The 26,890-nt window shown below is 36.4% G+C and overlaps 1 long non-coding RNA gene across 1 annotated transcript in view; it reads left to right on the forward strand.

Moving 5' to 3' along the window:
* Window positions 1-26,890, forward strand: part of LOC129143789 (uncharacterized) — a 253,105-nt gene that overhangs the window by 153,698 nt on the left and 72,517 nt on the right. The window lies entirely within an intron of this gene.

A 26,890-nucleotide genomic window follows, 5' to 3' on the forward strand; every position in this document is an offset into this window, starting at 1 on the left:
TCCATTGGCATTAATCATTTAGGTATTAATATAATCATTTAGCTTCCATCTTTTTGCCACAACTGGGTATTGAGTATGTAATATCATATAGAAGCCCTAATCAGCTGTACCACAAAAGGCCCCAAATAACAGCCACATAAGCATTTCATTATTAAACAATGAACTAGCTTTTATGAGAAAGGCTGTGTTATAAAACTATATGGCTTTAGATATGCTCACTGCAGCCTAAGGAAGAACCTGCACTACCGTAAAAACTGAGAGTTGTGTCTATATCTCAAATAAATTAAATAAAATCACTAAATTAAGTGCTGATAGGAAAACCTAAATAACTAACCTTTCAGATCCAACACCTTTTCTGAATGATTGGCTAAAGAGCTGGTTTGGATCTCGGGAAACCTGACTGCTTATTATTTATTCTAGGAATTACAGTCATTTGGTGTGTTTTGTCATGTTTTTGTCTTCACTGCTGCTACTGCATTTGTTTTCAATGAAGTCAATATACAGCTGAAAAAACTAAAATAATGGCCATTCAAAAAATTACATTAATTAAAGCTGCAGCCATATAGCCTGACTCAGGTCACAAATTCACTTCTCTCTTGTTGCTTTAAATTTGGCCTATATTCCACCAACTTTGTAGCCTGAAAAGGTCCCCTTGCTGTAGAACATGGCACTCTCTCAATGAACCTTCCTAGCAATGTAAGACTAAGCTCCATAACATAAAAAGAGCTAAATCATTTGAGTTTATCTATAATAATTTCTTCTAAACATCTTGATGAAAATGTAAAATTAAATAATTTCAATTAAAAATAATTACAACTTGAAACTTCTGAAACTTTAGATTATCCTGAGCCTTGAAGGATGCAGCTTTGCAACCTCTGCCTTTTTTTTCTGTATATAATTAAGACCAAATGGCACCAGAGAAAAGACTTCCCTCCAGATCACTATCCCTCCTTATGGATATATAAAGTATAAATAATCTTCCTTGGAATGTACAATCTATAACCAACCAAGTCACTGTGGTGTATACACCTGGATTTGTATGGAAAATTGCTAGCAGTGGCAGGTATCCAGGTTACTGGTGGCGAATCCATAAAGATCTTCAGCAACCTCAATTCTTGCCTCCTCAGAAGAAAGAATTTGACTGAGGGGCATAAGGCAGAAGAGGAGACCAAGGCAAGTTTTAGACCAGGAGTAAAAGTTTATTAAAAAGCTTCAGAGCAGGAATGAAAAGAAAGTAAATTACACTTGGAATAGGGACCAGTGAGCGACTTGGAGGACAAGTGCACAATTTGACATTTGACCTTGGACTTAGGGTTTTATATGCTGGCATACTTCCAGTATCTTGCATCCCTTTTTCCTTGATTCTTCCCTTGGGGGTGAGCTGCCTGAATATGTGGTGGTCTGTTAGCATTTGGGCGGTGAGCATGCACAGTGTGTTTACTGTAGCTGTACACATGCTCACCCAAAGCATTCTTCCCTTTTCTGGTGGAATGCCCCCAGAAGGTTATATACTAGCTAAACTCTGCCATTTTGCTTCTTAATGTGCATGCTTGAGCCCACTCACCAACTCCTGAGATCTTATTGGGAAGCTGGTGATCATCAGTTTCAGGGTTTTCCTGTCTATAGGGAGACTGCCTTTTCCCTGGAGCTGGCTGAGACCAATTATTATTTTAGAGAAATAGTTAACCACGTCCTGACCACCACCTGATGGTTGACTGACACTCCTGGTTGGAGTAGGGGTCCTCTCCTGCCCTACTCATGTTTGCCTGACTACCTACTGTAACAAAATGTTGTAATCTTACTGAAATATTTCTGTCTGTGCCTATAAAGTGAAACCTTAACTCCTCCAGTTTGGAAATGCTGACCCCATTTGTTCAGTCAGTGTTTCCCAGGTTTGTAGTCAAATAAACTCTATACCTAATCATACTAAGCTTTGCAGTCAAATAAGCTCCATACCTAATCATACTTTTAAAATCTCATTATTTAAGGTTGACGCAAACTAACAAGAGAAAAGCAAACAGTAGTCTATTATCATGTGCATTGAGCATGTACAAATGGAAGTACCCAGCAATGACTCAACCCGAAGGATGATTAAAACATAGACTTGAATACTATCTTAAGCTAAACCAAGGAAAAGGAGTTTTTCAGCTTCAAGGCAGTGGAGGCAAGTTACGGGAAGGTGACCGGGAAAAAATATGGAAAACAAAGTTGTTGACTTAACTTTGTTATGCAGAGTTAAGTCAGTGCCATCGCCACTGAAAAAAAAATTTGTTAAGAGTCCTCTTCCTGGTACAAGTGAGAAAGCTCTATTTTACAAATGAAAATTTCGTTTGTAAATCTGATTTTCCTTTACGAAAGAAAAAGCTCTACCCTGTTTTTAGAGCTTTGCCTGCATCTGCTGGTTTTTAATGGGCTTTAGTTTAAAATAACCCAAATGCCAGGTAGGCATGTTTTGGGGTGGCATATTCTAGTACTCTTCAGTCAAACACCCCACAGGAAGTTAGAGCTCCTTGAACACACTGCTTTAAGTCAAGCCTCAGACTGATCAAATTCTCTGGATATGCCACTTAGGAACACTCCAGGTACATCATCTTTTATTGAACATGAGAACTAAGCACTTGGATGCAATAAAATGTTTGTATGCTGTTCTGTTTATTACATGCCATGGAAGAACAGGAAAAAAATGTCCACTATAATTTTGTTTTATTTTATTATTAAATATTTCATCAAACAAAAGAAAGTAAAAGAATGATAGAATAAGCACTCATACTTTTATTCTTTAAACAATCTATTGTGTTTCTACTTTCCAGCTATATTCATCATTTCTAAAATTTATATTTTATTTCCAGACTTTCAGACTGATCTTATCCTTTTTGATAACCTTTCAAAACTTGACCACACTTTTAAAATTACTTTTTATTTCTTAAAATGCATTACACTACTTATTTTATATTCAGTGTCTGATCATTAAAGGATCTCCAGCATTCCTTAGTTTTTTTGTTGTTGTTGTTTCTGTTGATCTTTTTCATAGTTTTTTTTTATGAGTTTTATCTACTTTAAAAATTTATTTCAATCATCTGAAGTTTATTTGGAAGAACTCTTTAAGGCTCAAGTTTAAGTGTTTTAAGAGATTTGGTGTGTGCACCAGCCAGGTGCTATAAAAAGACTTATGTTTTACATTAATTTTTTTTCAGAGGTAATATATACATTCTGGCCTCAAACCTATATAATAACAGATTTAGGTTAGAAAATTGAAGAGCAGACGTCACATCTCCTCCCTCCATACCTGAAACCCAAGGCTGAGATGGTTGCCTTTCTGTCTCTCTGTGGGAAGAGTTGTTCTGGATGATCCTTTTTTGGTCTCCATTTGACTGTGAGTGCTCTTCAGTGGTCCTAGCTCTGTGTGGGGGTCTTGGCTGGATCTCCCACCTTGAGTAGGTCCTATGCTTTGCTTTCTTTCCCTATGTCAAGCCCATTAAAACAAAGGCCTGGGAGCCATCAGGGTTGACAGATACCCCAGGATAGCTGTTGGCTTTAAGACTTTGCCACTTCTCTGAAGTCTAGATTTTTCATTGTTTTTGTCCTCTGAGAGTTCTCTACCCTTTTTTGTTTGTATATAGGATGTTTAAAAAATGTTTGTTTCCAACCACTTTAACATATTTGTTTAAAGTATTGTTCAATGTGTCTGCTTCATGAAATGTCTCTCTCAAATAAAAATGTAAAGGCAGGAAACTTTCTCACCACACTTTTAAGTTGTATCTTTTACTTACTCTAAATTTTCAAACATCTTGAAAATGTCGCCTTTAATCATTATTTCAATTTTCTTACTGTCTACTATTAAGAGACCTTGCCTGTAGTAAGGCCATCGTTTACTTTTCTTCAAAGTGAGCTATGTATGTGTGCTCAGATAGAAATCTGCACGAAGTCCGTTTATTCCAAAGTGCTCTTGGGATGAAAACCTGCAGAAGGGAGAGGATAGAAGCCCGATGGAGCAGAGGAGCAGGGGAGATTGCAATGCAGTCTCAATGGAAGCCTCGGCTGACCCTAGTGGGAGTTTTGAAGATGAGATGAAACTTCAGAGCTTTCTGTGGTGGGGGCAAGATAACCGGGACTTTATGCCCATATCAGTCAGTCATTGGATGTAGGAGGTCACAGGAGTGGAGATGTGAACTTGAGTGAAGTGGCTTTCCGCAGCTGAGGCAAATCCCAAAGGGGGATGGTAGTTGAGGACTGTGTGCTGGCAGCCCTGGCAGCAGCTAGAGCAATAAGTTCTTTATCTCTGAACAGGGATCTGGGAGCTGCATCCTGGAGTCCACCGCGCGTGCTTATCACTGCGCCATTAACAATTTTTCTTCCATCCCCATCACTCTGGCTATGGTCACTAATGACTTCCATGTACCTGACGCTAAAGCAGATTTTTCTGTTTGGTAGATTTTTTTTTAATAGACATACAGTTCTACTTACCATTTCCTCTTCTTGAAAAGCCCTCTTGTCCCACTTCTGTGTCATGGCTCTCTACTCTATTTCTCCCACCTCTCTTGCTGTGCTGTGGTGCTCTCCCTTCCTCGGTTATCCTTCCCTAGGCTGAACCCGGGCTACGTCTCAGACTCTCTCCTCTCCCGCCTTCATGTGCTCTCTTTAAGTGATCTCACTTACGTCTCTGGTGATAACTCGTTTTTGAAGGTTATGAATATTTAACTAAAATCTCTGTATTGCCAAATTGTTTTTCAGAAAAAGATGTATCCATTACAACATCAGTAGCAGTATATGTATATATCCATAATGATTTATATGTTAATATGAAATAGTTTGAAAACAAAAAAAGAATAAGCACCCATATATTTACCACCCAAAGAAATAAAATATTACAAATATATTTGAGGCAGTTCATATACTCCTCCTTAACAATAATAATATTCCTCTCTGTGAACCCTGTGTTATCCACAACACTGAATTTGGTACTATTGTTCACCCATAGATCATTGCAATGCTCCCTAGACCTATCACCATGACCTTTTTTGAATAAAGCCCACCTTACTATTTTTACCAAGTATCAGGGATATTTTTTTCTTAATAGACTTTATATATGTAATCAGTTTCAGAATGAATTCATTCAGATACAAGCAAAAAATAACCTTTTTCTTTCTCATAGCTGCCTTGAGACCCACTCTTTAATCATTCCTCTCCAGCTCCAAGGAAAATTTTGGCAAATTTTATAACTTTTCCAGGACTTCTTTGATATTCATGAATAGGCTAAATGTTAGGTATTAGAGTTACATCAAAGTTAATGTTAGGCCAGGTGCAGTGGCTCACGCCTGTAATGCCAGCACTGTGGGAGGCTGAGGCAGGTGGATCAATTGAGATAAGAAGCTCGAGACCAGCCTGGCCAACATGGTGAAACCCCATCTCTACTAAAAATACAAAAATTAGCTGAACATTGGTTGCAGGAACCTGCAATCCCAGCTACTTGGGAGGCTGAGGCAGGAGAATCACTTGAATCTGGAAAGCAGAGGTTGCAGTGAGCCAAGACTGTGCCACTGCACTCCAGCCTGGGAGACAAGAGCGAGACTCCATCTCAAAAAAAAAATTAATGTTCAACTTTCTATTTTTTTTTTTTTGGTCAGTTTAAAGCTTTCTCCCCTCTCTAGTTCTGCTCTGATTGAGACTCAGAACCTTCCAAATATTGAAAGACTCAAGGTTGAATTCCTTAATAATTTTCCATCTCACTGCTCTACTCCTTTTCCACACCAACCTTTTCTTTGTCATTATTGGGGTGGAGTTAAGAGGAATGATGAGAAGAAGATAGATGAGAAAAGAATAGTGCTTTCTTTACTGGTGGAGCCTGGCTGGCATTAATGCCATGCGACAGTAGCTCATGTTCAAATGCTGACTCTACCTGTCAGTCTAAGGATGCTTAAATGGAGGCTTTCCCTGCCAAGTAATGGTCCTCTGCCTGCCGATATTCAGTTTTCTCCATGCAGACGGCCGGAATTGCCCCCCACCCCCACACACACTTTGACACACATGCACACACCCACACACAATCTGCTGATTCATCTGAATACTCTGGGGAAAGGCGTTTTTCAATATGACCCAAGTCTAGATACATAAAAATGAGTCTGAAAGTTTTCTTTCTTTGTGGAAGCCAGTTTGGGTAAACTATATATTTGACTATAATAACTTCATCTATGTAATCTTTGTTTTCAAATGTATTTTTGGAGAGCTAAGTAAACTGGTTTCTTCTTTTAATTTCTTTGGCTTCCACACTTAGTTTCTTTTACTTCTATATCAGAGGGGAAAATATATATCTAGAAAGTAAAGACTGAGACATACCTGTGAAGTTATTGGATATTAAAGAAGATTTTTGGCATGCAAGAAAAACCTTTACATTACTTATATGGAGAAAAATTTACACTGGCTTCAGATATCTCAGCAATATTGAACACCATAGACAATACTGCAACACCTGCAAGATCCTCAAGGAAGTGTAACCAATGCAGAAGAATGAAGAAACTGATACTTGTAAATATTTAAGAACTCAATTGTTGTTCCCATGAGTTTATCTTTAGGAAACTATTAAATATGTATTCTACCTGCCAAAACAATAACACAATTTAGGGGAAAGAAATGATGGTCAATTTTTAATATGTTTAACTGCAAAACTAAGAATTTATTTTATTTTATTATTATTATACTTTAAGTTTTAGGGTACATGTGCACAACGTGCAGGTTTGTTACATATGTATACATGTGCCATGTTGGTGAAAACTAAGAATATTTTTAATATGAGGATTAGGTTGATGAAATATTATGTTGCTTTAGAGTATAGAAATACTACCTTTTTTGAAACTGATAGAGGAAATCAGCTGATTGACTCATCAGCTGGAATTTAAAGTATGACTTAGAGCTGTTAAATAAGGTATTAAAATATGACTATATTTACAAAAAGATAAACACAAAGAATGATAATATTATTCACTTAAATCACAGAATTGAATAAAAGAGGGGAGAGTTGATATTTGCCAACTTTTATCACTGTTCATATTAGGAATATAATAGATGCTATCTAAAGAAAACACATAACCACCCAATCGTTGGTTGAAAATAGATAATACTCAAGGGTGCTTTATGCTAATAAAATAATAAAGATAAACACCAGAAAAACATATAAACTGTAATCTAATTATAAACATTAGATACACAGAACAAAAATCACAAAGAAATAAGACCTTGTGGTAAAAGACTTAAGAAAGAATTACAACAACAGAAAACATAAGAAAATAATATTACTAAACCAAGACTAAAATTTCTGACATTATGATAAATATGAGTTTATTTATATAAAATGTTATTATTACATCACAATAAAAATCCACGTAATGCTGTGAAATACACCTGAAGCAAAGTGATTCAAAAAGCTTTCTTAAAAATAATATGCATCTATAACACAAGCACCTATCAATAAAAAGTAAAAAGTAAAGACCATAATATAAGATAATATGTATTTATTTAATAATAGTATGCAGTCTAAAAGGTTGGTTAATAATATTAACAGAAACAGTTCCATAAGGAGGATATAATAGCAATAATTCATGAAGCTACTATTAATAATTAGGAAGAGACACTCTAGACATAGGAGCATTCAAATTTCTTAGTCCTTAAAATATTAAATAAACAAAATCTATGCAATTATACAGAAAACCTAAAAAATACAACTAGTAACTAGTAAGGTAGATATTTATATGTATTTTATGTATGTATACATATGTACAATATATATGTACATATATGTACATATATATGTACATATATGTACAACTAGTAACTAGTAAGGTAGATATTTATATGTATTTTATGTATGTATACATATGTACAATATATAATATATACATATGTATACATATGTACAATATATAATATATACACATATATAATATGTACATATAGCATGGTAAAGGAAGGTAAGGTATATGTATATGTATATACATATAGTATATGCATATACATATATAGTATATATATAATATATACATATACTATATATAGTATATATATAATATATACATACTATATATAGTATATATTATATATACATATATACAATATATACTATATATACTATATATACTGTATATATAGTATATATACTATATACAATATAGTATATATTGTATATACTATATACATAGTATATATTGTATATACTATATATAGTATATATTGTATATACTATATATATAGTATATACAGTATATATAGTATATATATTGTGTATACTATATATACTATATATAGTATATATAGTATATATATTGTGTATACTATATATACTATATATAGTATATATAGTATATATTGTATATATGTATATATAATATATACATATATAATATATTATATATAGTATAGTATATATAGTATAGTATATATACTATATATAGTATATACTGTATAGTATATATACTATATATAGTATATACTGTATATACTATATATATACACTATATATAGTATATACTATATATACTATACTATATATATAGTATATACTATATACAGTATATATATACTATATATTGTATATATATACTGTATACTCTATATACTATTATATATAAGCCAACTAAACCTCTTTTATTTATAAATTAGCCAGTTTCAGGTCATTCTTTATAGCAGTGCCAGAATGGCCTGATACAGAAAATTAATACTGAGTGGGACATTGCTATTAAGCTATCTGAAACTGGGAAACAGGCAGAGATTGGAAGAGTTAGGAGGGCTTAGAAGAAGACAGGAAGATAAGGGAAAGTTTGGAACTTCTTAGAGACTGGTTAAATAATTGTGACCAAAATGACAATAATTATATGAATAGTGAATGCCAGGCTGATGAAGTCTCAGATGGAAATGAGAAACTTATTGGAAACTGAAGCAAAAGTCATGCATGTTATGCCTTAGCAAAGAACTTGGGTGCATTGTGCCTCTGCCCTAAGGATCCCTGGAAGTTTAAACTTCTAAGTTATGATTGAGGGTACCTGGAGTAAGAAATTTCTTTTTTTCTTTCTTTTTTTTGAGACTTGGTCTTGCTCTGTTATCCAGGCTGGAGTGCAGTGGCATGATCTCAGCTCATTGCAACTTGTGCCTCCTGGGTTCAAGCGATTCTCATGCCTCAGCCTCCTGAGTAGCTGGGGTTACATGCGTGAGCCACTGCACCTGGCCTGGAAGAAGAAATTCCTAAGCAGCAAAATGTTCAAGAGGTGGCCTGACTGCTTCTGACAACCTATGCTCAGATGTGGGAGCAAATAAATGACTTAAAGTTGAAATTTATGTTTAAATAGGAAGCGGAACACAAAAGTTTGGAAAATTTACAGTCTGGCCATGTGGTAGAAAACAAAAGCTAATTTTCAGGGGAAAAATCTAAGCAGGCTGTAAAGCAACCACTTGCTAGAGACAGTTGAATAATTAAAAGGGAGCCAGTCCCAGTGGGGACTCTGCATGGGGCCTCCAATCCCACATTTCCCCTCTAAGCTACCCTAACAGAGGTTCTCTGTGAGGGCTCCAGCCCTGTAGCAGGCTTCTGCCTGGACACCTAGGCTTTTCCATATGTCCTCTGAAATCTAAGCAGAGGTTGCCAAGAATCTACAACACTTACATTCTGTGCATCTGCAGTCTTAATACCACATGGAAGCTATCATGGCTTATGGCTTGCATTCTCCAAGTCTTTCAGACTCTAGAATCATAGATCCACCGGCAGCTTGCTCCCTGCACCTGGAAAAGTGGCAGGCACTCAACAGCTTGTGAGAACAGCCATTCAGGTGAACCCTGCAAGGCCACAGGGGTGGAGCTGCCCAAGGCCTTGGGAGTCCACCCCTCGCACCAGTGTGCTCTGGATGTGACTCACAGAGTCAAAGAAGATTATTTTGGAGCTCTAAGATTTATTTACTGCCCTGCTGGATTTTAGACTTGTGTGGGACCCATAACTCCTTTCTTTTGGCTGATTCCTTCCTTCTGGAACAGGGGTGTTTACCCAATGTCTGCACTCCCATTGTATCTTGGAAATAAATAACTTATTTTGATTTTACAGGCTTATAGGTAGAAGGAGATGAGTCTCAAATGAGACTTTGGAGTTAGACCTGGGACTTTTGATTTAATGCTGGAATAAGTTAAGACTTTGGGGGACTACTGAGAAAGCATGATTGTATTTTGCAATGTGAGAAGGACATAAGATTTGAAGGCAAGGGCAGGGATAGAATGTTATAGTTGGGTATTTGTCCTGCCAAAATCTGATGTTGAAATGTAATCCCCAATGTGGAAGGTGAGTCCTGGTGGGAAGTAATTGGGTCATGGATGCAGATCCCTCATGAATGGCTTAGTGCTGTCCTCATGAGATCACATGAGTTTTATGAGATCTGGTCATTTAAAGATGTGTAGCATCTCCTCCCTCTGTTATTTGCTCCTGCTTCCACTATGTGATGTGCTTATTCACGCTTTGCCTTCCACATGATAAAAACCTCTCTAAGCCTTCACCAGAAGCTGAGAAGATGCCAGTACCAAGTTCCCAGAACTGTAAGCCAGTTAAACCTCTCTTCTTTATAAGTTACTGTCTCAGGTATTTCTTTATACCAGTGCAAGAACAGCCTAGTACACCATGCATTGAAATGCTAACATTAATTACACAGTAAAAGAAAGAAAGCACATAAATAGCTAAACATAAGCCATATGCAAGTTTGTAAGATACAAAGAAGATCATAGGTTCAATTAGGAGAAAACATATTTTTGAATAACATGGAGCCCAAGCTGGGCATTGAGGGTATGTAGTACATCTTCAAGTGGAGTGGGAAGCGAGCATTCAAGAGGAGAGCACAGCAAAAACAAAGGCAAAAGAGAAATATTTAGTTTTACTAAACATAAGGTACAGTTTGGAAATAAGGATAAAATATCATTTTTATTCAGACAAGATATTTCTTTTAATTCTGAGCTAGTAAGTTTTACTTTATTCCATAAGCAGTGCAGCTCTCATTCATGAGAGTGCCTTGATCAGACATAGAAATGATTTACAAAATGAGCAAGTGGAAAGAGCAGCTTTTGGCTTTTGCTTTAAATTTAGTAGAGGAACAGAAAAGCCCAAAGTTTGACACTGGTTATTATTTTGCACACTTTAGACCATTTTATCCTGACAATTGTATACAGAAAAGGGACTTGAAATTCAGAAATACTAAATAATCCCCTTGAGACACACAGTTGGTATTTGGCTGAGCCAGGATTTGAATGCCTATCTAACTCAAGACTTGGTTTCTTTACCACTACATCATACTACCTAAAGTAGTGACAATGAGAATGAAAAGGACGGGAAAGATATGCAAAACATTTCTGAAGGAAGTATCTAGAAAACAGTTATTAATGGTGAGTGGATGAGTAAGAGAAAGGGTACATCAAAAATTAAAAGGCTGCTTGCTACTTAACTCAAAACCTTTCAAGTACAGAATTAATGTTTTAAATAAACAATGAGAAATTTCATTGAGTAGTATACACCTCTGATTTTTACTTTGATTTTCTATGAACAAGAAAAAATTTTTCCAGAGAGTCTATGTTCAGCTTAATCAGCATACACGTCTTATTTACATCCATATAAACTATAAGATCAGCTGTCAATGGGCTATCATTATTCAATATTCTAGTTAGTCCCCTGAATAGTGAATCTATGATACAGGCAGAAGCTCTCAGCTCCTCTGAACTTTAAGGAATGAAACCACTACTGACCCTTGAACAACAGAGGTTTGAACTGCATGGGTCAATCCATACAAAGTTTTTTTTAAATAAATATATTGGAAAATTTTTTGGAGAATTGGGACAATTTAGAAAAACTTTGCAGAAAAAACATGTAGCCTAGAAATATTTTTTTAAAACCCACATTTCTTAAGTTAGTTATGTCATGAATATATAAAATAAATGTGAATACTAGTTTATTTTATCATTTCCTATCATAAAGTATACAAAAATCTATTATAAAAAGTAAAAATTTATCAAAACTTACACAAACACTGACTGTATATGGTGCCATTTATAGTCATAAGAAATGTAAACAAACACAAAACAAGTATTAAATTATAACTGCATAAAATTAGTACATACTATACTAATATAATAATTTTGTAGCCACCCCTGTTGCTATAGTGGTGAGCTCAAGTGTTGCAAATGTCCACTTAAAATGCCATGTGACACTAATCATCTCTGTTTGAGCAATTCTCGCCAGTACATTATCTCAGCAAAAAAAAAAATTGTCTCTGGCTAATGATCGTGGCTCACTCCTGTAATCCCAACATTTTGGGAGGCCAAGGTGGGAGAATTATTTGAGGCCAGGAGTTCAAGACCTGCTTGGATAACATAGCAAGATCTTGTCTCTACAAATGTTTCTTAAAATACAATAAAATAAAAATACATAATAAATAAATAAAAGATGGTCTGTTGCAGTTCTTGTGTATTTTTCACTGCGTTTAGTGAAATACCGTATACCTCTAATAACACCGTGGGACCCATAAAAAGTGCCACTAGAGATTTTAGAAGTGCTCTCTAAAAGCAGAAAACAAAGTCATGACTTTACAAGACTAAGTTGAATTGCTTGATATGTACTGTAAATTGAGGTCTGCCCCTGTGGTTTCCGGCCATTTAAGGTAAATAAATCCAGCATAAGGACCATTGTAAGGATTTAAAAAGAAAAAAATCATGAAGCTGTTGCTGCAGTTACCCCAACAAGGGCAAAAACCTTGCACTTTTGTGAAATACCTTTTTATCTTGTATTAACAATGTAACTTTTATCTGGGTGAAGGATTGCCATAAGAGCAGCATACTTATAGACTCTAATATGATTCAAGAAGAAGCAGTCATTATATGACAACATAAAGAATAAAGAAAGGGAAGATTCTAAAACTGAAGGATTTAATGCCAGCAATTTAATTTACTGTTCTATTCTAAAAAAAAAAAAAAAAAAAAAAAAAAAAGAAATCCACAAAGGACATTTATTAGTAAGCAAGAGAAGAGAGCACCAGGATTGAGGGCAGGAAGGGATAGGTTAACTCTACTGTTTTATGGAAATGCAGTTGAGTTTATGATAAAGACTTATTTTATCCATAAAGCTGCTAATCCCCTAGCCTTAAAGGGAAAATATTATACCAGTCTTTTGCCAGCCTCTTGATTGTGCAACTTAAAGGCCTGGACAACAAGAATGCTTTTTTTTAATAGGTGGGTTCCATCAGTGTTTTGTCCCTGGAATCAGGAAGTATCTTTCCAGTAAGAGACTGCCTTTTAAGGTTTTTCTGATATTGTGCAATGCTCCTGGCCGCCCAGAACTTCATGTGTTTAACACTGAAATCTCATCTCCAATTGTAATCCCCAAAATTTGGTAGTCTGCTTACCTCCAAATAGAACATCTCTAATCCATCCTTTAGATCAGTGGGTCATAAGGACCTTTAAGGCTCGTTGTACATGATACTCTATGGAAAGGATTGTGAGCTCTGTGAAAGAGACCTCTGACAGAAGAAACATCATGAGTCAAGAAGGATTACACCATTGACTACACCATCCTTGTTATGGAAAAAGCTCTGAAAGCCATCAAGCCCCAAACAATAAATTTCTGCTGGATCCAAGTGTGTCCAGGTGTTATGAATGACTTCACAGGAGTTATCACACAGCCAATCAAGGAAATCATGAAAGAGATGGTGGATATGGCAAAAGGCTGGGGGCAAAGGTTTTAAACATATGGATCTTAGGGCAATTCAAGTGCTAATGGACACCACACCAGAGAAATTAACAGAAAAGGACATGATGGAAATGAATGTTTTTGAACTAGTACCAGGCAATGAGGAAGAAGACGTAGAAGAAGCAGTGCCAGAAAACAAATTGATATTAGACAATCTGGCTGAAGGGTTTTAATAATTCAAAACTGCTTTTAACTTCTTTTTGACTTGGACCCTTCTATTATACAGACACTGAAGCTAAAGCAAATGGTGGAAGAAGGATTGGTACCATATGGAGACATTTTTGGAGAAATGAAGAAGCAAAAGGGCCAGAAAGAAATTACAATGATTTCTGTAAAGTTACCCTAAGTGTGTCTCTCATTCTACCTCCTCAACCTCTTGTACCACTGCCACCCCTGAGACAGCAAGAACAACCCCTACTCCTCCTCCTCTTCCTCCTCCTCAGCCTACTCAACCCATAAAGGATAAAAACCTTTATGATATCCACTTCCACTTAATGAATAGCAAATGTATGTTCTCTTCTTATGATTTTCTTAATAACTTTCTTTTCTCTAGCTTACTTTATGGTAGGAATACAGTATATAATACATATAACATACAAAAATTGTGTTAATTGTGTATGTTATTAGTAAGGCTTCTGGTCAATAGTAGGCTAATAGTAGTCGTTAAGTTTCAGGGGAATCAAACTTATATGCAAACGCTCAGAAGATCAGTGCCTCTAACCCCCATGTTGTTCAAGGGTCAACTGTACATAGAAAGAATATAACCTTGGTGCCTTCACTAAGAATCTCTCCTGAGACAGAGCTTATTATCTAAAGTTTCTTAGCCTATCCCCTTCCAGTCAAAAGAGTTCATGGAAAAAAAGGTTAAGTAGAAAGTTGCAAGCAATTGTTTTTCTCCTGGAGCATAAGAGCAAACGGAAGTACATAATTGTATGCAAGAAATCTGTAACAAATATTGCATCATTAAGCCCTCTTGTCCAGTCGTTTATTTCTCCTAAGCCAGCTAACACTATATTTTATGTAAGAAAATAAAATAATAAAAGAAAGAAAACACTGTGACAGAACTCTCAAAATCCTCTACCCCTATTTTTACATATAGACACTACACACACGCACACACACACACACACGTGCACACAGAGACAGGGAGACATTCACTCATGCCCACATTATTGGCATTGTAGTCTCTTCCTAAAAGCTCATGAATATACCTAAAATCTGTAGAATCTAAAATAAAAACTGTCACATTTCAATAACCATTGAGGATTTTAACTAGATAGCAGTATAATAATGTTAAATCAGTTTTGTGATTTGTCAATATAAATGTAAAAAATGTTAATACATGCTGATTTTACAAAACATATAGAATTTTCAAAGTTCTAGTAGACAAGAACCTTGGTGTGTAATATTTCATTTCCTTCGGCCAGGTGCAGTGGCTCACTCCTATAATTCCAGCACTTCGGGAGGCCAAGGCAGGTGGATCACTTGAGGTCAGGAATTTGAGACCAGCCTGGTCAACATGGTGAAACCTCGTCTCTACTAAAAATATAAAAGTTAGCCAGGCATGGTGGGTGCACCTGTGGTCCCAGCTACTCAGGAGACAGAGGCAGGAGAATCGCTTGAACCCCGGAGGCAGAGGTTGCAGTGAGCCTAGATCACACCACTGCACTCCAGCCTGAGGGACAGAGCAAGACTCTGTCTCAAAAAAAAAAAAATTTGTTTCCCTAATTTTCCTTTTCTTTTCAAAATAAGGACAACAATTCACTGGAAGGCTATGAGTGTGATACTGATGAACCATGCAATCTTGCCTTAAGATACAAAGAACGAATTACAAGCAAGCATATAAATTATTCTTTTGCTTATGGAAAAAAAATCTTGATATTAAAATACCAATTCAGATAGGAAGAATAAACTACAGGCAAGTCCATAAGTTATTCTTTTGCTCATGGCAAAAAAATCTTGATATTAAAATACCAAGTGAATTACTAATAATTATTAAAAGTGGGTAGTAATCATTAACATTTATTGAGAGCTTTTTATATGCCAAGCAGTGTGCATTTGACTATGTTCTTGTTTTTACTCACAACACTACAAGGTAGGCACTGTGATTCCTCTTTTATAGATGCACTAGAGGCTAGGCCTTTGCCTCTCCCACACAGATTGTAACAAAGCCAAGATTCAAACCCAGAGGGTCTAACTCCAGAGCGTTCGGTATTGCCTCTCAATGGCAATGAATCCTTATATAAAACAGACTATATTTTAGAAAATGTGAGTATATACAGGGGTAAAGTTTAGAGAGTTTAAGAAAATGTATTCTGACAGTCAAAGTCAGTGTTACTTTTGCATGCCAGAAAAAATAGTTTGATATCAGCAGTTAATTGGCATGGACACTGGGTTCACAGACATGGATTTAAAATGGTCCTGCCATTTTCTAACTATGTGTGGAGGAAGAGAGATATGGATACTGAAGGGCAAATGGTAACCAAGTTTGTTAAACAGTTCAGCAAACACATTCATTCTTCCTAGCACAGAGTAAGGCTGCATTTCCCAGCATCCATAGAGATTGAGTTTGACCATGTGAAAATGCCTATACAACAGAATATGAACAGAAGAGAGGTGTGCCATGTCTGTGGTTAAGATGTTTAAAGAGTTAGTTAAAAAGTAGTTATGCCTTCTCCACTGTCTTTAACGCATTCCTCCAACTTGCTATAGTAAGCATAGAAACCTTAGAAGCCACAATGTAAAGATAGCCGAAGCATAAAACAGAATAAGCCTGACACAATCTCTATCTGGAAGAGAGATGCCTGTAATTCAGCTGCACTTGTTACAAAGTTACTTCTTATATAAGCAAGAAATAACCATTATCATGTTTAAGTCATTATACATATTTTGTTTGTTTGCTACAGCGGGTAACAGTATCCCAGCTCACCATACCTTATTTACAAAGTCTTTTTGTAGCCCTGTTAAACAGTAAAGTTTGATAGAAAGCAAGGATTTTGATAGAGAGTAATGATTTTGTAGCTGATCTGCTGAGGTTTAAATCCTAGCTCCACCACTTACTCACTGTTTGTGATCTCAGATGACTCAGATAAATTCACAGGGCCTAAAGTTATTTTTTTAAAACAGGGATTATAGTAGCATATGCCTAGAAAAATTGTATAAAAATTAAGTGAGAGGTTCCAGTTCAAGATGGCTGGCTAGAGGTAGCTCGTGCAGGCCGTCTCATGAAGAGGAACCAACATAGCAAGTCACTATAACACTTCCAGCAAATCATCTAAGAGAGCACACTGGGAGTCACCAGAGAAGTGACAGGACCCGTGGAAAGCAGAGAAGAGAGAAGCCAGGTAGCCACCAAACTTGGACCTGTGTGAAGCTGGGAGAGGCTTCCTAATGCAGGGAAAGGGTGAATGAGGGAGAGATTTCTGGAGATCCACACTTCCATCATGGACCTTTGCAATCCTAGACATAGGAAAGCCCCCTTGGCCCCCGCCCCCTGGGCCTCCAGAGAGACAGCCTCCACCTACAGACTGTGCAGAGGCACCACTCAAACCTACATGGAATCCCAAGGCTTCTGATCCCTGAGCAGTCCTGTACCAGCTACCACCACCTCACAAAGGAAGGAAGCCAGGCACTTTCATGTGTCCCCAGGATATTAGGTTGGTGCAAAAGCAATTGCAGTTTTTGTCATTAAAAGTCATGGCAAACACCACAAATACTTTTATTCTTTTGCACCAACCTAATAGAGCCTGCAGCTGTGGTACAGGGAAGTGGCCAGACTACACACCACACAACTCCCCATCTTGGTTGCTCCCCATTAAATGGACATTGCCCCCAGCACACCTGTCCCATCCCTGTCTAAAAACTGCAGTCATGGCTCAACATGCTTCTGAAAACTCAACTCCCAGAGGTCACAGACAGACCCTTTATAGTCACCACCACTGCTGCCTCTGCCGCTGCAATCCCTAGGCCAAGGAGAGAATGGGAAGGCTAGGAATTGTCATGTGCCTCAGCATAAATACTGCAGCTGAGATATGGAGGAGTAGTGGGCAGATTGTGTGCCCCACAATGCCCCAATTCAACTGCCCCTTGACAGATGGGGTTGCCAGCTTCAGCCCTTCAGCACACCCACTCTGCCCCTGCCTGAACACTGTGGTCACAGCTCAGTGTGCTTCTGAAAGTCTAACTTCCAGAGGTTGCAGACGGACCCTTTGCAGTGGCCACTGCTGCTGCTGCTTGCCTCTTCCTTGCACCAGGCCACAGAGGAAGTGGAGAAGCCTTACACTTCTGTGTGTCTCCAACAGCAAAACCCAGCGCTGCTTCTGTGGGAGGAAACTGTGAGTGTACTAGGTACCTCACAGCTGCCAGGTTCCATTGCCTCAGCTGAGAGGACCAGCCCTCCCCAGTGAAAGGTCCACAGCACAGCTTTTTCTGGGAGCCCAACTGCCACAGGTCTGTGATCTGCCCTTGGGTCCTGACTGCCTGAGCATTCTGCCTACCTACACCTAAGAGTTCTGTCAGTGACTCAGAGACCAGCTGAACCCACCCCATCACAGCCAGCACCTAAACTCTGGTCTGGCCTGACCCCAGTGCAGCCCCTTCAGAACTGACACATGATACCCAGCAGGCCATCTAAGGGCCTGGGAACTTGGGAAGTACCTAGCCTAGTATGACACTCCTGGCACTGGACCACTTCCCCGAGGGTTTGAGATCAGGCTGAGCCAACCCAGCTAGCCAAGATCACCACAACTGATACCCACCTTCACAGGCTGAGAGACAGAACAGCATTATGAACCAGCAGCATTGCCACATTAGAGAAGAGGTGAACCTTAAAGCTGTCTCTATTTGGTTGAATAAAGAGATTTCATCTCAAAACCGTTCCCATGGAGAGTCACAATACAGACATTTTCTGTGGCTCTCAGACACACCGTGGCCTGGAAATAGACAACAATGTGCATCTGAATGAGTCACAACCTCTGGTACAGGAGTGTGATAGGCAAACAGATTACATTCCTGCCTATGTAGGACATGGAGCCGCTGTAGCTTCCTCACCCTCCACAGAGACCTCAGAGCATTTCACCAGGAGCTCTCCCAGCCACCTCCATCACAGGTGCCAGCACTTGTCATTAAGGCATTCATGGGCAAGCCAGGGGGACCAGCTGTGATCAGCTGTGTTCCCCCAACCACTGATGAACAGGAAGCTCAGGCAACTAGGCACGCCACTGTCCAGCCAATCACCTGAAACAACAGAGAGAACTTCACCGTACAAAAAGATCAAGTATATATCCATCTGCTTGTGCCGCAGCTGGCTCATAACTGTAAGTACCATCTACTATTCTGCAGGTCAAACTAAACCCAGCCTGATATAAAACCTGCTGACAAAGTCCGCAGGGCTATATAAATAAAGCCAAAGACCCTACGTACTATATAGTCACACCCCTTTGGGAATGGAGGGAGGCAAAATAAAAAATAGGGAAAAAGAAAGAATCCCATTTAAATGAAAATAATTTCAAAAATAAGAAGTGGTAGCCTCTCCAGATGAGAAATAATTAGCATAAGAATTCTGGCACCATGAAAAATGTGAATATTGTGACACCATCAAAGGATCACACTAGCTCTCTATCAATGGACCGTAAGCAAAATGGAAGCCCAGAAACGACATAAAGAATTCAAAGTATGGATTGAAAAGAAGCTCAAGGAGATTCAAGAAAAGGTTGAACACCAACACGAATAAACTACAAAAGCAATCCAGGAAATGAAGAAAGAGATAAATATGTCTTTTAAAAAAAGCAAGCAGAATTTATGGAAATGAAAAATACACTCAAGTAATTTCAAAATACAGTTGAAAGCTTTAACAATAGACTGCATCAAGTAGAAGAAAGAATTTCAGAGCTTGAAGACCATTCTTTTGAACTAAGTCAGACAAAAAAATAAAACAGAATTTTAAAAAACAAAACCTTCCAGAAATATGTGATTACAAAAAGTGACAAAGCCTATTACTTATTGGTATTCATGATAGAGAAGAAGAAAAAGTAAACAACCTGGAAATCATATTTAAGGGAATAATTCTCAAAAATTTTCCTAATCCTGCTGAAGAAGTAGACGTCCAGATACAAGAAATTCAGAGAACACTTGTGAGATACATGCAAGATAAGCATCACCAAGGCATATACTAATTAGACTATCCAAGGTCAACACTAAAAAAAAAATCTTAAAGGCAGCTAGATAAAAGGGTCATATTATCTACTTAAAAATTGTTCAGACTAACAGCAGACTTCTCAGCAGAAATTCTATAAGCCAGAATCAATTGGGAGCATATATTTACCATCTTTAAAGAATAAAAGAATGCCAGTCAAAAATTTTATGTCCTGCTAAACTAAACTTCATAAAGAGGGAGAAATAAAGCCTTTCCAAGACAACCAAATGCTAAGAAAATTTGTCACCACTAGACTGACCCTATAAGAAATGTTCAAAGGAGTTCTAAACATGGAAACAAATGAGTGAAACCCATCAATATAAATGACAGATAAGTATAAAACTCACAGATCCTATAAAGCAATTACAAAATCAAAACTCCAAAATGACTGGCTAACAATAAATGACAAACCACGACAGGAACAAAATCTCACCTAAAAATATTAAGCTTGATGCAGAAAAAGAATTCAATAAAACCCAACATTACTTTATGATTAAAAAAAAAAAACCTCAACAATCTAGGTGCAGATGGAACATGTCTCAAAATAACAACAGTCATATATGACTAACCCACAGTCAACCTCAGACTGAATAGGGAAAAGTTAAAGGCATTTACCCCAATAACTGAAACAAGAAAAAAATGTCCTTTCTCATCGTTCCAATTAAACACATTGCTGGAAATCTTAGCCAAAGCAATCAGGCAGGAGAAAGAAATAAAAGACATCCAAATTGGAAAAAAGGGAGTTAAATGATGTTTGCTGATGACATGATCGTATACCTGGAAAACCTTAAAGATTCCTCCAGAAGAAACCTAGACTTGATAAGTGACTTCACTAAAGCCTCAGGATACAAAATTAACCTACAAAAATCAGTAGCATTTCTATACACCAATAATATTCAAGATGAGAACCAAATTAATAACTCAATCTCATTTACAATAGCCTCATACACACACACACACACACACACACACACACACACACACACACACACAAAATACCTAGGAATATATTTAACCAAGGAAGTGAAAGATATGTGCAAGAAGAACTATAAAACATTGATGGAAGAAACAGTAGACAACACAAAAAAATAAAAAACATTCCAGGCTTATGAATTGGAAGAATCAATATTGTTAAAAATGACCATATTATCCAAAGCAATCTACAGATTCAATGTAATTCCTATCCAATTACCAATGTCATTTTTCACAGAATTAGAAAAAACAATTCTTAAGTTCATATGGAACCAAAAATAAAGCCCAAATAGCCAAAGCACTACTTAGCAAAAAGAATAAATCCAGAAATATCACATTACCTGACCTCAAATTAAACTACAAGGCTATAGTAACTAAAACAGTATGCTACTGATACAAAAATAGACACATGTATCAATGGAACAAAATAAAGAACCTAGAAATGAAGCCACATCCCTACAACCAACTGATCTTCAATAAAGTCAATAAAAATAAACAATGGAGAAAGAATACCCTATTCAATAAATGGTGCTGGGAAAACTGTCTAGCTATATGCAGAAGAATGAAACTAGAACTCTATCTCTCACCATATACAAAAATTAACTCAAGATAGATTAAATACCTAAACTTAAGACCTGAAACTAAAAACATCTAGAAGAAAACCTAGAAAAAAATATTCTAGATATTGGCTTAGGCAAAAAATTTATTACAAAGACCCCAAAAAATGCAACAAAACAAAAACAGACAAATGGGACTTAATTAAACTAAAAACCTTCTGGAAAACAAAAGAAATGATCAAGGGAATAAACAGACAACCTACAGAATGGGATCAGATATTTGCAAATTAGGCCTCCAACCAAGGGCTAATATCAAGAATCTATAAGGAATTCAAACAACTGAACAAGAAAAAACAAACAACTCTATTAAAAACTGGGCAATGGGCATGTACAGACATTTCTAAAAAGAAGAAATAAAAATGGGCAACAAACATAAAAATATGTTCAATATCACTAATCATTAGAAAAATAAAAATTAAAAGCACATTGAGGTATAATCTTATGCCCATCATAATGGCTATTATTAAAACATCAAAAAACAACAAATGTTGACACAGATGTGGAGAAAAGGGAACACATATATTGTTGGAGTGGATGTTAATTAGTTCAACCTCTATGGAAAAAAATGTGGATATATCTCAAAGAACAAAATATAAAACTGTCATTCAATCCAGCAAACCCACTACTGGATCTCTACCCAAAGGAAAGGGATTCATTACATAAAAAAGATACCTGCACTCATATGTTTATCACCAGACTAGTCCACCAATGGTTGACTGGATAAAGAAACTGTGATATATAATATATATGTGTGATTTTATATATATATATGTGTATATATACATATATATTATATATGTGTATATATACATATATATTATATGTGTGTATATATACATATATATTATATGTGTGTATATATACATATATATTATATATGTGTATATATACATATATATTATATATGTGTATATATACATATATATTATATATGTGTGTATATATACATATATATTATATATGTGTGTATATATACATATATATTATATATGTGTGTATATATATCATATATATATACACACACACATACATACATACATACCTACATACATACACCATGGAATACTATTCCACCATAAAAAAGAATGAAATCAGCCAGGCGCGCTGGCTCATGCCTGTAATCCCAGCACTGTAATCCAGGGAGGCTGAGGCGGGCGGATCATGAGGTCAGGAGTTTGAGACCAGCCTGACCAACATGGTGAAATCCCATCTCTACTAAAAATACAAAATTTAGCAGGGCGTGGTGGCACACGCCTGTAATCCCAGCTACTCAGGAGGCTGAGGCAGAAGAATCACTTGAACCTGGGGGGCAGAGGTTGCAGTGAGCCAAGATCCCTGGGTGACAGAGTCTGACTCCATCTCAAAAAAATAAAAATAAAAATGAAATCATGTTCTTTGCAGCAAAATGGATGGAGCTAGAAACATTATTCTAAGTGAACTAACTCAGAAGCAGAAAATCCAATACCACGTTTTCACTTGTAAGTGGAAGCTAAATGATGGGTAAATATGGACATAAAGATGGAAATAAGAGACTCTGGGGACTACAAAAGAAGGGAAGGTGGAGGGAGGTGAGGGTTAGACAATTACCAATTGTGTATAATGTTCAATATTTTAGTGATAGGTACACTAGAAGCCCCACCATTACACATTTAATTCCTATGTAACAAACACATGTACTGCCTCAAACTAAAATAATTTTTTGAAAAAAAAAGAAGTCAATATTATAAATCTCATGGAAAAATGCCTGCCTCAGAGAAAGCAAAAAATTAGTCACAATCTACATGATTAAAAGATTACTTATAATGATAAATAGCTTTTCAAAAAGCATCCATTTAATCAAGCCACTTTTTCATTTTATGGTCTCCTTCTTTAATCTAGTTATATAAGGTTTAGCTTGTCCACATTAATAATGTTTCTAAACAAAAACAAAACAACCCGAGTTTTTTTATATATAAAAAGTGATGGACTGAATGCTTAGTACCCTTCACTCCCTCTCAACATCTACAGAAACTCCTAAAAGCGGATTTTTAAAAGAAATTATAAATGCACAATAACATATTGAATAGAAAATAAGACAGATTTTGATATAACTTTGATGGCTGGAAAGCAGATAGGGGCAGTGACTAACTTGTAAGACAACAGTGTTGAAAGCTGCAAAGCAACCCATTAGTACCATGGAGCTCTGAAGAGGATTAGCATCTCTGAAGTAGAACAACTAAAAATAAGAGAACTGATTAAGACTTCAGAAGCTTTTAGACCCCCAGGTAGTCTTCTTACTTTATGTATCTGAAGAAATTCCTCCATTCCATACAGAGAAATAAGGCTGAAAAGTTATTTTCTAAAACAGTTTTAATAGGGGATCTCAACACTGGCAATTATTAGACATAGCTGAGCAAGAACCCAGTACTGAAGACAAAAGGATTAAATGAAAGATTACCAAGGAAATGTAGACAGTTCCAACTTTATTATCGTTATGGAAAAAAAAAATTCCTCTTCTTTGTTAAATTCTGCATGTGGTGGCAAGTGAATTAAACTGACAAAAGACTAATAAGAGGGGAAAAGGTTCATTCATATGCATATGGAAGTCCACAAAAAAAGTAGCGAGCTCAGGAAATAGTTAGAGGCTTACAGGCTTTTCTGAAAATAACAAATAGATTTATTTAGGAAAGATATATAGGTTTTTATAACAGCAAATGAAGACAAGAAGTTTTTTATTATATTTATTTATACGACTGCAGTGGTTTCTCTGTCTTCATGATGGCTGTATCATTCTCCTGGAGAGGGCATTTATAGCGCTTGATTTCTCAGAAGCTGCTGTTTTTCATCAGATAAGGGAAGTTCCAAGTAGATTTTATTATGCATCTGTTGAATCTCCAATTTATCTTCAGCTAAAAATAATTTTCATACCAACTCTGAGGTTCTGAGCTGGTCCCCATATTATCACACTAGATACCAAGAATTCTGGCCACCAAGTTTGTACCACCCTCCACAGTGAGTTAGAAATGAACATTTGACCACATCGAGATGAGACAGCCACGTAAAAAGGGCTCCCTGGAGAACCCCCAACTGGCCTGCCCACTGGGAGTACAGGGTGGAGCCGCAGGAAGTTTGCAGCCATTTCAGGGGGGAGGAGTCTGGCCTCTCGTGCTCAGGGTTGGTAACCTAGGATTCAATCTGTGGATAGGGGCCTGTTAACAGGAACCCCTCTCGCTTTGCTATGTTGTTTTTCCTTTTCCCCCAATAAATTCCGTCACCCCTCACCCTTCCAAGTAGCTGCGTGCCTAATCTTTCCTTGTCATGTGACAAGAACCCGGATTTTCCTACAACAAAGATAACCCCTCACCCTTCAAAGTGTCTGCGTGCCTAATCTTTCCTGGTCATGTGATAAGAACCTGGATTTTCCTACAACAAAGATAGCGGAATCTAAAGATAATGAAATGTTGAGGGATAGCCAAAGAACCATCCAGCCTGATTACCTTTCCAGGAAACCCAGTCAGCATGCATACAGGCTTTTTACTGTTCCACTCTTAAATATAAACCAAAAATAAAAAATTACCAGATATTTGTAAAAAAATTAAAAACCTATCACATGAAATATAGAGTATATTAAAAAATAAATAATTGGAGAAGCATAAACTAAAAAAGAAGAGAAAAATTTCTTTTAGAAAACCATATATAGTTAATATCTTCAGGAGATGAGAAAAGTTATTGGAGCTACTAAATAAGAAGAGGATGTGATTCAAAACAAAACAAAACAAAAAAAGAGCATTCAAAGTACAAGAAAATAGTGCCAGGTATTAAAAATGTAATAGCCAAAAAGGAAAATAATTTTTAAAAACTCAAAAAAATTCAGAAAATGAAGCTGAGGAAATCTCCCAGAACTATAATAAAAAAAGACATAGACAAAAAAAAAAAAAAAAAAAATTAAGGCAGTTTCTTGTAAAAATTGAAGAACATTCTAGGGGGAACCAAAACAGAAGTTCTAAAATAAGATAACAGCAACAATGGAAGAAAATTAATAATAAAATAATACAAGAAACATTTTCAGGACTACTTGAATATGTAGATAGAAAGGGCCCACTTATGGCCCTGCAAATAGACAAATATAAAACCAAACTAATAAGTACCTTTGCAAATTTTTAAAATATTAGGGCGAAAAGAAGTTCTTGAAAATCTCCACAGGAAAATTTCAGTTTCAGAACAAGACTAAAATTAATAATAGCATTAAATTTGTTAAGAACAGCAATAAAAACTAGGAGAGAATGGAGTGGTGCATTCAAACTCTATGAAAAATTTTTTCAAATTAGAATTCTATACTAAGTCACATTATCAATTTAACGTGAAAGCAGAATGAAAGCACTGGCAGACATGAAAAATCATAACAACAAAAATTCCTTGCGTGCAACCTTTCTCAGGAAGCTCTAGGAGAAAACGTTCCATTAAAATGGAATAAAATAAGAAAGAAAAATGCCTCAAATTCGGGAAACAAAGGAGTCAAGATAAGATAAAGTTAGAGATCCCCCTAAAGCAGTGCTAAAGGGAAACGTAAAATAATACATGTGCCTTAAATCAACTATTCCCGATAACATGGTTAGAGGAAGTAAGGTAATGCAAGTGTTAAATTATGTGTGAAAGACGGGATGCCTAGAAGAAATTCATATCACAAATATTACAGAAAGATAAGTAAACAGAGATTTAATATTCATGGATTTTTCTCCTATTTTATTTAAAATGTCAGACCTGTCTTAATGAGGTTCTACTGACATTTATTCTTTTTTAATTTTTCTTAGATCTTAAGAACCAGAAATTGGCATTGGAAGTTCCATTTCCAAATCTAAACAATACTAAATCATTCAACCTCTCTATCAATCTTTTTCTCGTCAGCTCATTTCATTGGCAAACAATTCTAATAATTAAAAATCTCCTTTTGTAATGGCGTTAAAATTGCTTTCCTGTGAAGAAAATTAAAATATTTTATCCCAAAATGTATTTATTTGACATATTTTGAAATGGCTGTCACTTGGCCACCCTGACAGAAGCAGTCTTGCAAAGCTGTCTTAAGTGGAGAAAATCTGTCATCTGTAGAGAATCTCCATTAATGCAGCCATGCCTTCCTCCCCTTTCTATACCTTTCACCTGGATCCAGAAAAGATTGAGTCTGACACCTTTTGAAGTCTGAAAAGCAACATTTTCTATCTATTCTCTCTGAGGGAGGCTTTGTCTACATGATAAGGCCATCTTTACTGACCAAGCTTCTTCCTTTCTTGTCAGTAACCTAATTTACTTGTTTTGGCCATGCTCTGAGTCTGCATTCTTTACTGTGGCCTTAAGATGGTATGTAAGTTTCTATATCGTACT

This window comes from Pan troglodytes, chromosome 3, assembly GCF_028858775.2.
Source record: "Pan troglodytes isolate AG18354 chromosome 3, NHGRI_mPanTro3-v2.0_pri, whole genome shotgun sequence".
NCBI classification, from domain to species: Eukaryota; Metazoa; Chordata; class Mammalia; order Primates; family Hominidae; genus Pan; species Pan troglodytes.